The sequence below is a fragment of the Rutidosis leptorrhynchoides genome, chromosome 2, assembly GCF_046630445.1.
Source record: "Rutidosis leptorrhynchoides isolate AG116_Rl617_1_P2 chromosome 2, CSIRO_AGI_Rlap_v1, whole genome shotgun sequence".
Taxonomy (NCBI): Eukaryota; Viridiplantae; Streptophyta; class Magnoliopsida; order Asterales; family Asteraceae; genus Rutidosis; species Rutidosis leptorrhynchoides.
The window spans coordinates 450,799,459-450,810,845 of NC_092334.1; the positions used below are offsets into that span (position 1 = coordinate 450,799,459).

General features: G+C 30.6%; 1 non-coding gene across 1 annotated transcript; it reads left to right on the forward strand.

Moving 5' to 3' along the window:
- The first annotated feature begins 10,285 nt into the window (after nucleotides 1-10,285).
- On the forward strand, nucleotides 10,286-10,392 carry LOC139894862 (small nucleolar RNA R71). The gene has a single exon (XR_011775342.1). It is a non-coding gene; the product is annotated as a small nucleolar RNA R71 (small nucleolar RNA).
- The last annotated feature ends 995 nt before the right edge of the window (nucleotides 10,393-11,387 follow it).

Sequence of the window (11,387 nt, forward strand, 5' to 3'; positions counted from 1 at the left end):
AGAATGACAGAAATGATAATTAGGAAAATATCAAGGATTAGAACTGAATTAAGCATTTTTACAAATCTTTTGGATGTATGAACTAAGAAAGAAAGTATAGGAATGGTGAAGATAATGGAACGGAAAAAGTTTAATTTATAATGGAAATATCAGACGGAGTAATCGAGGAAGATCACCGTATTTAATTATAGAGATCTTAATTTCCTTATTCACCAAAGAATCAAATCTTATATAGATTTTGAAGATTTTTCCTTCCTTGAATTCCGGAATTCAACCAAGACAGCGTCAAAAGTTATGATACACCTTATTTTATAAAATCAATCGAGACTACGTCACCGGTTAAGACGAAACGTCATTTACTCATTTCACTCTTTTGTGATAGCTTCACCCGTACTCTTCGAGTAGTCGAACTATCTTATTCATATTACTCAATGATGATAAAAACTCTATTTATCAACTTATATTCGTCATGAAAACATTTTTATTGTTAGCCATGATGACCTCACTCAAATTTCGGGACGAAATTTCTTTAACGGGTAGGTACTGTGACGACCCGGGAATTTCCGACCAAATTTAAACTTTATCTTTATATGATTTCGATACGATAAGCAAAGTCTGTAATGTTGAAGTCTCAAAAATTTTGAACTATGTTCATACATTCAATTACCCTTTGACTATTCTCTACGATTCACGAACTATAGTCTGTAAATAAAAATGTAAAATAATTAAATACAATTAAAATAAATATATACAAACATATACATGATATTATTATGAATCTATATATATATATATATTACATTTAATAATTATTATTATATGGTATTATATATAATATATATCATATAAATATTCAACATTCAATAAATGTTATCATAGGATATATAATATAATTATTAAAAATTACATAGCTAATAAGATATAATATTAACGTACTAAATCTACTTACAAATAAAAAAATAAATAATATAATTCCTATATATTATTACTCTCAATATTAATAGTAAATTCAGTATTAATAATATTATTATATATAACATACAGATATAAAAATTGATATGTAAAAATTATTGTATCATTATTAATATTATTATTATCATTAATAATATTAATATTATTATAATTAGTATTATTATTAGTATTATTAATAAAAATATTGTTATTATTACTATTGATTATTATTAAATTTATTGAAATTATCATTATTATATCCTCATATTACTATTATTGTATGTATTTCAATTATTATTATTATTATTATTATTATTATTATTATTATTATTATTATTATTATTATTATTATTATTATTAGTAATTTTATCCTTATTAACCAATATTATTATTATAAATATTATTAATTGGAATTATTAATATTACTTTTATATATTATTATTAGTGATTATATAAATACAGATATAAGATCTGAATTCAGTTTGTTACACCTCACTATCATTATGTACTCCTTTACAATTCGATTAGATAGATGAAATAGACACATAACAAAAATTTGTTACCTAGCTTTACCTGCTTATTTTTTTAATCCTCTGATTGAATATTAGTGTACTTCTTGTCTGCTAATTGGTACCAAGACTTCAATTAGATCACTAAACAACAACATTGATTGATTACAAATACTACCTCTATTATATCAGTTAAAAAAAAAAAGAAACAAGTAAAAGCTCTGTATGCGTATCCTTTTTCTTCATAAATCGGAATTCAAATCAATTTCAAAAAAATAGAAGTGTGGTTCTGTTAGGAATGATATAGTCAAACTATCTGTAAGTTTTCTTGCTTCAATTCTTTATATTGAATTCAGATTTTTGAGTCAAAGATTAAATTCAAAAAAGTCAAAGAATGTGTTCATCCCAAAATTCGAAATCGTTTTAATGTTTATGAATAAATTGATGATCCCTAAAGTTTCTAGGAGTTATTTTCAACCTATTTCATGTAATAATTATTATTTAAAACAACCTTAAAATCATAATCAAGACTTGAGTTTTTAGTGTTCTTGGCTCAAAACTCAAAAACTAGAATTCGAATTCAATTAAAAAAAAGTAATAATGTAGTGTTGTTAAAAATCATCTACTTAAACTATCTGCAAAGTTTGAGTTTCCAATTTCTCGTAATGGTTTCAAATTTTTTGAGTCAAACTTTTAAATTCAAAAGTCAAAGAAAGTGTTCATGGCGAAATTCGTAATCGTGTTGAAGTTTCCAGTTAAATTGATGATTGAGAAAGATTTTAGGAATGATTTTAAACTAAATTCGTGTTGTAACATTTGTCCAAAACATTCTCAAAACCATAATCATTTTTTTTAGGCCGTGACCCAGCAGCAGTATTCTTTTTTTTTAATTTTTTTTAAATTTTTTTTAAATAGGGGTCTGCCAAATATAATCTTAATTATATGTTATTTCTGAGTTAATATTACATCAAATGATAATTAGTGTTAGCAATTGAATGGGTTCCAGTCGTTTATGGTGGAAGAGAATGATGACACAGCAAAATAAGTTAAATATGAATGGGTTACTTAATATTTCAGAAAAGCAAACTTGGATGGATGGTTAAGGGCGTTAGGAGAGTAGCGAATGGTCACGAGTTCAAAACTAGGCCACAACATTTATTTTTTTACAATAAAAGTTGATGTTGGGCCAGTGCATGTGTGTTTCGTTGGGCCGAGATCAAATTATTTGTTGGGCTGAAAAGGAAGTAGATTGGTTTAAATATAATTTGGGTGTAGCTTAATTAAAAAAAACAGTATTGGACTGTTGGTTAAGGGTGTTAATGGAGGAGCGAGAGGTCATGGGTTCGAGTCTCGTCTGGTGCAGTTCTTTTTAGAAAAACATTTTTGAAAGGGTATACACTTTTACTTTCATTTCCATTATTATTATTGTTATTTTTATTATAATTATTATTGTTATTGTTATTGTTGTTATTATTATTATTATTACTAGTATTATTATTATTAGGTATTAGTTATCATTTATTATTAGTATTATGATTATAGACACAACTATGAATAATATTATAATTATTATTATTACTAATTTATCATTTTAGTGCTATTATTATTATTATGATTATGATTAGGATTATTATTATTATTGTATTATAAAAATAATACAAGTTATTATTATTTCACTAATATTAGTATTAATATCATTTTTGTAATTATTAGTATTACTATTATTATTATTAACATAAGCACCATTTTTTTACAGTATCGGTTATTATTATTAGTATTATCATTATCAAGAAAGTTATTAATATTGGTAAATCATTATTATCAAAACTACCATTTTTAAGAAATAAATAATTTATACATAAAATACACTTATTACATATACACTAATTATAATAACATTTCATATAACCATATATCAAACATATTACATTTTTATATAAATACTTTCATACAATAAACTATGGAATTTAACATTTAATACTAATCATAGATATGTATATAGATATAGATATAGTAATATAACTAAATGTATAGATATTAGTTATTTTAAATACATACAAAATAAGCAAATATAACATAAGATATAATATATATATATATAAGTAAAGTATATATAATTTTAATGAAATTTAGTATAAATTCTATATAACTACAAACATATAAAATTTATATAATTAATAAATGAAATTATGAGATTTCTATTATATGTTTTAATAAATATATAAATGATATAGGTTCGTGAATCCAAGGCCAACCCTACTCTTGATAAATGACGTCATATGTATTTTTACTACAAAATACAGTATGTTGAGTTTCATTATTCCCTTTTTAAATGCTTTCGCAATATATATTTTTGGGACTGAGAATACATGCGCTGTTTTTATAACTGTTTTACGAAATAGACACAAGTAATTGAAACTACATTATATGGTTGAATGATCGAAATCGAATATGCCCCTTTTTATTAAGTCTGGTAATCTAAGAATTAGGGAACAGACACCCTAATTGACGCGAACTCTAAAGATAGATCTATCGGGCCCAACAAGCCCCATCCAAAGTACTGGATGCTTTAGTACTTCGAAATTTATATCATGTCCGACGGAGGATCCCGGAATGATGGGGATATTCTTATGCATATTGTGAATGTCGGTTACCAGGTGTTCTGATGTGTGCAGCGGGGTGTACGAAATAGTATTAATTTTTACTACAAAATGCGACGAAATATTACACAAGTTTTATTTATTTATTTATCGAGTGGATATACCTAAACCTTGCTACAACACTTATAGGCAGTGTACCTAATCGTAGAGTAGTGTAGTTTTTAGTAAGTCCGGTTCGTTCCACAGGGAGCTGGTGAAGTTAACGCTATATTACTAAGTTTATTTGTAAAAATATATATATAAATAAGTAGTAGTATTATTATAAAATGGGGGTTTTACCGTTTAATGACCGGTTTGTCGATTTTAAGCGTAAAAATAAATGACAAAAATTAAAGTGCGTAAAATAAATTGCGATAAATAAAATGACAGAAAATAAAATGACAGAAAATAAAAGTGCGATGAAAAATACAATAAAACAATTATGCTTATTTAAACTTCCGTAATCATGATGTTTAACGTTTTGATTTTAATTAATTGTTACTCGGGTTAATTGTCCTTTGTCATGGTTTATTTGATACCTATCTGGTTTTTATCCATAATAGTCCATCGGTCATAAATATAAAGTGCGAGTGTCCTCGTCAAATTACCCTTATACCCGAAGTCAAATATTCCAACTAATTAAGGATTTAAACTGTGACGCAGTTATCACTTCTGTCAACAATTACACCAGTTATCACTGTATGTAATCTACCCCTGTTTTGATTAGATATGAATATTAATTTACCCACTTGATCAGTTTGAATAATCAATTACCCAACCCGAATAATTAATTAAATGATTATAATAGATTCCATATGAACGTCACTAAATAGGACAACCATAATCATTATTAATTATTAGGATAATTAATTTGAAGATAGGTTCGACAGACTCCAATGAGTTGTCACTCAATTAGACAATACCCCCCATCTATTAATAGTTAATAGTCCAATTTCCACAAGTGTCGGTCTTTTGCCCAAACCTTAATTATGGTACAAAATCCAATAACCCCCTCTTAATATTTAGTCAAACATCACGATTACTTCAGCTTAAATAAGCATAATAATAACTTAGTTACGAGACATTAATTTAAAAAGGAAGAACATAACTTACAGTGATTATTAATCGCGTAGCGTTACACGGACAGAGTTCCTACTTTAAAACCCGTAAAACATTTCTTACAATAACCCAATTATTATTAATCTTAAATTAAACTTAATATTATAAATATAAATATAAATTACATAAGAAAGAAAGAAGATTGGAAAAAGGTGTATCTAAATCATCGATTTAGATGGCCTTTTATAGGCAAATGATAAATTGAAATTTTCACTTATGACCCCTGAACTATGCTCAATTAATAACTTTTTATTATTTAATATTATTCTTATTATGAATTATTTAAATATTATATTATATTCTTGTGCATAGTTGACTTGTACTTTCAGCTCCGTTGCGTCGAGCGTTGAAAGTTGGTTCATGCCTCGGTTCCGGATTTTCGAACGCTCTTTCGTACTATTTTGTATCGTGTACTTTGTGTTTTGAGTCTTGTACTCTTGTCATTTTTAGACGTTTCTCATCAATAAATTGAACCACTTTAATTGTATCTTGTACTTTTTAGCTTTTCGGACCTTTGTGTCTTCAATTCGTCGAATCTGCCTTTTGTCTTCGCACTTATTTAATATAAACGAATATTACTTGAAAATAGAACAATTGCAACTAAAATCTTGTCTTTCTTGAGGGATAATGCTATGAAATATATGTTCCTTTTTAGCCTTATCAATATCCCCACACTTGAGCGTTGCTTGTCCTCAAGCAATACAGTCTTGAAATAAGATAATACAAATCACACGAATCACTTCTTTATTCTTCACACTTTGTACATCAGTGATTTTGATAGAGCGGTATAAACAATGATAGTAACGATAGAACCATGGTTAAAGGTGGGTGTGTCATCCACAGTTGCCTTGGGTTTAGGTCAACGACACTTGCAATCAAATAGCCGATTTACTTTCGGTTTCCAAAGCAAAGTGCACATTTGAAAGGCGGTTTATAGTCCCACATGACTATAAAAATGTAGATCCTTTAGGAAATTGGATCTTTATGAAAACATTTGATCTTTTGAAAATTCAATCTAGATTTTACCCTAGATAAGTTTTCTGATTTGACCCACCATTCGTTGTTGCAAAATATATTTGTGGATCAATATTTTGGCTAAAAACTTTTAGGTTCGTGTAATCCACTGCTATCCCTGTATCGGAAAGCACACATCCAATTTACTTGTTCCGTATATTACCTTTCGGTAAACTACCGTCCGGTTGTAAAGGAAAGCGATGAACAAGAAACTGTTAAGGCAATGTCCCATGACATGCAGATGATTATGGTCTTTTGACGTGTCGGATGCTAGTACTATCCTTGGTAGGAGCAATAGTAAAGATCATCCTATGATTTTTCGGTCTGGCACAAGGTCCTGTCTCCGACCATGCTATGCAACCACCGTTCTTACGGTTGACACCCGATTTGGTTCAGGTGACCTAATGAATTCCAGGTGAATTCCTAGGATTTTACGTTCAATGGTGATGAACGCATTGAAAATGGGTTTTCAGAAAACAAATCGGTTTGTATTTTTGATCAAAATATTTTCTCGTTCAAGCTCGAGTTTAGATATCATTGAATTCCATGAGTTTGAATTCTCAATCTTTAAGGTCAATATCAAGGATTGAGTAATATCAGGCTTAAATGCTGATTTTTAATCTTTAAGGAGATTATCCTTTCCGGGGATCTGATTCATTAGTCTTATCAAGCTAATTTTCACGGTGCCTCCCCATTGTACGAGATAAATCCTTCTCATGGTTAGGATAAATCTGACCACCTGGCGACCCTGTTTGATGCTGAGGTCCGTGGATTTCCTGCTGATTTTAGAGATGACTTTTCTAGATTTTTCGTCAACCTACAGCTGGTCTGGACGACAACTTCTTGACCTAAATCAAGAAGCGCGTGTCTTTTTCGGAAGACTTTACTTCCTTTTAATGATGGAATTGATTCATCGTGTAGATCCATCTCTTCTTTCAAAAGTATTACAATAAATCGGGTAAAACAGTTAATTTAGTCCAAAACAAAAGCACCTGCAATAAACTTTACACAAACATGTGATAGATAGTTTTTAATTGAATAACTTGGTATATTCTCCCCACACTTAGTTTCTTTCTTTGCCTTTTTATTCTCCTTTATTCCATTTTAAATGAATTCAAGCGTTTTGGGTTGTTTCTCAATTTATGTCCTTTTTGAGGTAACAATAATTTCGGTATTAACACCTAGTTTTCATCGTTCATAAATATATATAAACATGATTTTGATTTCATTTAGTTGAAAATTTTTCAAATTTTCGCAAAATTTGGCAAATAAACCAAGTGTAAACCCGAGAGAATTTATAACCCTTCCCCACACTTAAGATCATGCAATGCCCTCATTTGCATGAAATCAGACTCTAATTATAAATTCATGAGGGTGATTAGTGTAGAAAAGTGATTAAAAATACCGAGTTTGCAAACATGTTGTTGTCATATCACATTTGATATTTTGCGTCTTGTCGTCAAAATTAGTAGCTTTTGCTGAACTTAATGCTAGTCTTTGAAAGTGCGCTGTTTTACCCTGTTTTGTACATAACATAAAATACAAACATATATATACATATTTTTAAAGTTTGATATATTATCCCACGTTTAAAAATTTATAAAATAATATATATATATATATATATATATATATATATATATATATATATATATATATATATATATATATATATATATATATATATATATATATATATATATATATATATATATATATATATATATATATATATATATATATATATTTTTGCATACTTTAGATCAATAAAATTAAAAAAATAATGATAACAAAATTTATCGCCCCGTCCTTGGGTAAAGCAATTTCGGTTCAACGACCTAGTCTTCAACTTACGACGAATTTTAGAAATCAATTTTTTAAACTTAATGAAATAAAGTAAATTTTGTTTTTAAAATCACACAAAACTTAAATTTAAAAGGCATATTAATTAAAACCTAAAAAATAAAAATTCAGAATGGTGGGAGAAAACTAGTTCTTTAGTGTCTGCTAGCGGAAAAGACCAATCGGATTCCATTCTCGGAACTACACGAGAACAGAACAATTAACTCTAGACAGCATTTTCTTTTTAGAACATTTAAATCTCCCCACACTTAGGTAGCTGTGGTGTCGAAATTGTGATTAACTTCATCGTCAATTTCTCTTGGTCCATAATCAACTTGCATATCCGTGACTTTTTCTTTAAGCCATTGGTCGGATTCCTGTGTAATATCCACAATTTCAACTAGTTTCTCCTTTTCTTTAGGTGATAGATTGGATACTAACCGGTTACATAACTTAAAGTTCCCCTTGGTTCTAGCATCGCGAATCCGTTTAATAAGTTTCTTCATTGAACTATTAATAACGGGGTCATTTAATTTCGTATCAACAACGGGGTTCTTTGTTATCAGGTCATCATTAGGTGTTACTTCATTTTCCCCACACTTAGGCGTTTTATTATTATTAAGCACTACCGTTGGAGTTGGTAAAACAACATGGTTGTTACCAATCGTTTTTGCTGGTTCAATGGTTTTGGTTGGTGGAGATTTAGACTTTCGAATCATAAAGGTGATCGATTTGTTACCACTACTAAGTGTCATTATTCCATTTCCTACATCAAATAACGCCCCGGTGGACGCAAAGAATGGTCGACCTAAAATTAGAGGAACGTTTGGGTCCTCTTCTATGTCAATGACAATAAATTCGACTAGAAAGGTTAAATTACCTACTTGAACGGGTAGGTTGTCAGCAACTCTAACTGGGTGCTTAATGGTTTGATCAAAGAGTCGAACACTCATATCCGTTAGACTTAACTTACCTACACCTAATCTCTTATATAAGGAAAGAGGCATAACACTCACACTTGCACCTAAATCTGCCAGTGCATCATACATGACACAATCACTAAGTAGACAAGGAACAATAAATTCACCCGGATCACCTACCCTAGGTGGAGGTTTTGGTGGAACTGTATTCACCGGGTTTACTTCTACGGCTTTTGTTTCTTGTACTTTCTTATTCTTTTTCTTCTTCTTCTTTCCAGAAGTATCACAGTCTTTATTACTTATTACTTGCTCATACTCAACTCCTTTTCTTGGAAACGGGATGGGTGGTTTGTATGGTGACACCACTGGCTTTACATACTCGGGTGGTGGTGGTGGTGTAAATTCTTCATTGTTACTCTCATCTAAAACCTTCCCATCTTCTGGAGCTGGTTTTTCAGAATTTGTTGAAACCATATTAACATTCTCATTCCGAGGATTTACTTCAGTATTACTCGGTAGCTTTCCTTGTTCCCTCTCACTCATTATGCTAGCAAGAGTACCTACGTGTTTTTCTAGATTCAAAATGGAAGCTTGTTGAGTTCTTAATGACTGATCAAACCTATCATTTGTTTGGGTTTGAGATGTAATAAATTGTGTTTGAGATTCAAATAGCTTTGCCATTATTTCTTCTAGATTTGGCTTTTTCTCTTCGGTTTGTTGTGGTGGTTTATACAAGCCAGGTCTTTGTTGATTGAAAGTGTTGGTTTGAGTCGGTTGGTTATTCGGACCTTGTTGGTTGTACGAATTATTGTTTGGTCCATTTGGATTATAAAGAATGTTTTGATTTCGATTGAAGTTTAGCCTTGGCGGTTGATAATTATTTTGATAATTATTTCCCGGCCTTTGGTTCATATAGGAAACATTCTCACGTTGTTCCATCATTAGTTCAATGTGACAATCTTTCAATAAGTGTGGTCCACCGCATTGCTCACAACTGATTCGTATTGCGTGAATATCTTTATTCATCTTTTCCATTCGTCTTTCGAAAGCATCTATTTTTGCGGAAACGGAATCAAAGTCATGGCTAGAATCGGCTCTAGCCGCTTTAGATGATCGAAAGATATCTTTTTCTTGATGCCACTCATGAGAGTGGGAAGCAGTGTTATCAATAATTTTGTAAGCTTCAGTTGCGGTTTTCTTCATAATGGAACGACCAGCTGTTATGTCGATGTCTTTTCTTGTAGCAACGTTGACACCTTGGTAGAATATTTGTACTATTTGATAAGTGTCTAAACCGTGTTGAGGACATCCTCTCAACATCCTTTCGAATCTTGTCCACGCCTCATATAATGTTTCATTTGGCTTTTGTTTGAACGTAACAATTTCTCCTTGAAGTCTCACGGCTTTAGATGCCGGAAAGAATCTTTGAAGAAATTTTTCAACTAAGACATCCCATGTGTCAATCGCCCCTTCAGGTAACGATTCTAACCAATCTTTGGCTTCTCCCTTTAAAGTCCAGGGAAACAACATGAGATATATCTGTTCATCCTCCACTTCTCGGATTTTGAATAGTGTACAGATCCTATTAAAGGTACGAAGATGTTCGTTGGGATCTTCTTTTGGCGTACCACTATATTGGCACTGATTAGTTACCATATGTAGAATTTGTCCTTTGATTTCATAATCTGGAGCATTAACTTCTGGCTTAATAATGGCGTGACCTTGGCCCGTGCGTTTAGCTCTCATTCGATCTTCCATACTTAGAGGTTCCGTTACTTCCATAATTGAATTCGTTGAATCGGTATCACTAGATGATTCTGATTTAATGGTTCGTTCCTCAACAATCTCTGTTTGAATGATTGGTGGCTCCGGAGGAAAGTTTAGTGGTTCAGGATCTACGAACCGTTCCTGAATATTCTCTGGATTCTCAATTGTGAGGTTGGGTTCAAAAAATGGATTATCGGAAATTTGAACTGAAGTACTTGGTCGACTGGATGACGATTCTAAAGAAAAATCAACGGCGGTTATATTTGCTAAATGTCTTGATCTAGTTACAGGTGGTGAACGTCTTGCTCGGTGCATTCACTGAATATCCTATTAGTTTTTAAAAGGAAAGAAAAATTATAATAAGTTATCCAATCAATAGACTTTTCTGATTTTGCCCACGTTTCGAATAGCCAAAAGATGCAGCAGAGGGGCAGGATTCGTTTGGTCTCAATATAATTGAGTACTGTTTGGCTCCAATAACCCGGTCCACGTACAAATCCAACTATTACTACGAACCAGAAAATTTTGATGTCTATCAATTTAACCACTTAAAATAAATTTTCGTAATTTTAAGAAATTTAGAGAAGTAGAAAAAATTCTAAGTCCTAAAAACTAGAATGGCGAGA